This window comes from Otolemur garnettii, unplaced genomic scaffold (assembly GCF_000181295.1).
Source record: "Otolemur garnettii isolate 467f Iridium unplaced genomic scaffold, OtoGar3 scaffold00010, whole genome shotgun sequence".
NCBI classification, from domain to species: domain Eukaryota; kingdom Metazoa; phylum Chordata; class Mammalia; order Primates; family Galagidae; genus Otolemur; species Otolemur garnettii.
In genome coordinates, this window is record NW_003852405.1 from 28780254 (window position 1) to 28783621 (window position 3368).

Here is a 3368-nt window from a genome sequence, read left to right on the forward strand (position 1 = left end):
TGAGCTACGACACCACAGCACTCTACTGGGGGTGACATAGTGAGACTTTGCCCCCCACACACACACAAAAAGAGGAGGATTTCATCATCCAAAGAGTAACTAAAATTGTAAATGAAGCCAAACTTTCTACAAATACATTGAAATAAGCTCAGTTTGGCTATTCTAAGGATTTTTTTTCTTATATGTAGCTGTGATTATAACTGAAAGGCAGTCATGAGCTTTTGGCTAGCATAGCAACTCTAACAAATGGAATTCCAGTCTTCTGACAGTTCATTAAAAAGCAACAATTGCAAACACTGTAGAGTAGCCAGCTAAGCAAAACCAAACAAAACACACACAGAAAAACTTTGGGAGTGGTTTTATTTTTTAATACCAGGTTATCCATTTAACAGTGGACTGTACTTTCTGGCTTTTGTTTTTTTAAAAAATAAAAGTTTTGAGATATAATTCCCATACCATAAAACTCACCTTCATGGAGTACAAGATATAGTGGTTTTCAGTAGAGTCAGAGTTGTGCAACCAGCACCACTTTCTAACTCCAGGACATTCTTATTACACAAACAAGAAACTCCCCACTCATCAGCAGTCACTCCAAACTCCCTCTTCCCCCATATCCCTGGAAATCATTATACTCCTGCAGTCTTTATGGAGTTTCCAACTATGGAAATTCATATAAATAGAATCAAACAATACATGGTCTTTTGTATTTGGGTTCTTTTGCTTAGCCTAATGTTTTCAAGGCTCATCCATGATGTAAGCACCTATAGGACTTCAGTCTTCTGTAGCTGAATAAAGTCCCATTGTACAGATGTGCTGCATATTGTCTATCCATTCCTCACAAACTGATGAACATTTGAGTTGTTTTCACTTTGGGGCGACCATGAATAAGGCTGCCATGAACCTTTGTGTTACTTTTTTTTTTTTTTATGTCTAACAAGACTTGTAGTTATGTTTTCAATTCTTGGTATATACCTAGGAATGGAAGGGTTGGATGGTACCTCTTTATTTTATTTTTATTTATTTATGCAGGGTTTTTTTTGGCCGGGGCTGGGTTTGAACCCACCACCCCCGGCATATGGGGCCAGCAACCTACTCCTTGAGCCACAGGTGCCACCCAATTCTTTACTTTATTTTTGAGGTACTGTCAGACGGTTTTGTGGAATGGCCGCCCATTTTCCATTAGCACCAACAATATGTGAAGATTCAAATTCCGCCACGTCCTCAGTCACAACTGTTACTGTCCAGCTTTAGTGGACACGCACCTCAGTGGATATGAAGTGGTCTTCATTCCCAAATGGCTAATGATGTTGAGCAGTTTTTCATCTGCCTATTGGCTATTTATATATATTCTTTGGGAAAATGTCCAAACCCTTTGCCCATTTTAAACTGAATTATTTGTCCATTTATTGTTGACTTGCAAGAGTTCTCTATACATTCTAGATATGAGGCCTTTATCAGATACATCCTTTACAAATATTTTCCTCCATTCTGTTAGCTTTCACATTCTTGTTGGTGTTCTTTGAAGCACAAAAGTTTTTATATACTTTTATAAAGTCCAATTAGTCTATGTTTTCTCTGCCTTCACTTTTACTTCCTGCCTGCACTGAACATCAAGGTCAGCCAAAGGTGAGATTAGGGACCTCTCAGGTTTTCTGGGCATGTGCACAGCCCTGTATGTGCACATGACCCTCTAGATTCCCAAAACTATGTTGGTGTTTTTCAAAGCCCCCTTTGAACATCTTATTGGCAGTTTTTCCCTTAGAGTTTTTTCTGTCTTCCTCTATTTAGCTCCAACTTGTACTGCCATGTCAGGCAGCTGAACAGACTGTTTTCTTTCTTTTTTTTTTTGAGACAAAGCCTCAAGCTGTCCCCCTGGGTAGAGTGCCGTGGCATCACGGCATCACAGCTCACAGCAACCTCCAACTCCTGGGCTCAAGTGAGTCTCCTGCCTCAGCCTCCCAAGTAGCTGGGACTACAGGTGCCTGCCACAATGCCGGCTATTTTTTGTTGCAGTTGTCATTGTTGTTTAGCTGGCCTAGGCTGGGTTTGAACCTGCCAGCCTGGGTGTATGTGGCTGACGCCCTCGCCACTGAGCTATAGGTGCCGCCTAGAGTACCTACTCTAAGCACCAAGCTACACCCTCTCTACTAACCTGATCCAAAGAGCCAAAGGAGAAGAAGTTTCAGCGTCAGCAATATTTAGGATGGGATAAATATATCTATTAGACCGCAGGCAAAAAGGAAAAAAATAGACATATACGAAGAAGACAATATTTAGCATTCTGTATTCTCTGCTTTCAGTAACACTTCTCACATTTTAGGGAACATATGTTACACCAACAGCAAAGTCTTTTTGACTTTTTTTTTTTTACTAACAGCTCTTAAAAAATAACTAAGAATGGAAATTCTTTCAATTTTAAATAATTTTAAAGTTTTGTAGCACTGTTAAAGCAAATCGGATCCTGTATACCTATTAAAAGAGAAAACTGAGAAGGAAACTGGGCTCCAATTAAATTCTCTACATAAAACAATTTATACTAAGAGGAAGTAAGCAAACCCAACAAGAAGGCCCCGAGAGTTGAGTCTTGATTTATTGGTTTACCTCGCTTCTTCGTTGGTTTGGCTGACATGGTCATTTAAATAAGCCTCCTAAAATAGGTTTGCAGCTGTGAAAATATATCATATTAAATATTTGATACTAGCTAACATTATCATCTACTCTTCTTAAGAGACAATGACAACTCAGAAACACTTATTAAAATCATTACTCTTACATTTTTTAAAGCAAAAATCAACTCCCTAAAATACTCACTTTAGAATACATTTTATTGGAAGACTTGGACAAAGTTCCCAAAAACTCTTTTAAAGGTTTCAGAAAAAGATTAGTACTTCATTAGAGCTGAGATGTTACTTCAGAAGCAGAGGTCGATGATATGGTTTGATCCCAGCTATGGAAACATACAATTTGCCATGAAAAAGAAGTCCTATTTTTGCCAGCCGAAACGAAATGTCCTAGATTCCTAAATTATTCTTCCTCCAAAAGGACATATTTCAAAAACCCATTTTAATATTTCCAAAAAGAAAAATGATACTATAGTAGTTTACATCAAGACATCATCCTGCCTCATTAGTTACCTCCCATATTTTGTAAGTGACATAAAAATGGCCACAGAAGAAATCCAAGAAGTCAATAATAGCAACAATAAAAACCAATGAGGCGGCTCGGCGCCTGTGGCTCAAGCAGCTAAGGCGCCAGCCATATACACCTAAGGTGGCGGGTTCGAATCCAGCCCGGGCCCACCAAAACAACAATAATGGCTGCAACCAAAAAATAGCCGGGCATTGTGGCGGGCACCTGTGGTCCCAGCT

The 3368-nt window shown here is 39.2% G+C and overlaps 1 protein-coding gene across 1 annotated transcript in view; it reads right to left on the reverse strand.

Moving 5' to 3' along the window:
- MIGA1 (mitoguardin 1) overlaps nucleotides 1-3368 on the reverse strand; it is a 57351-nt gene that overhangs the window by 12774 nt on the left and 41209 nt on the right. The gene's annotated exons all lie outside the window — the stretch shown is intronic.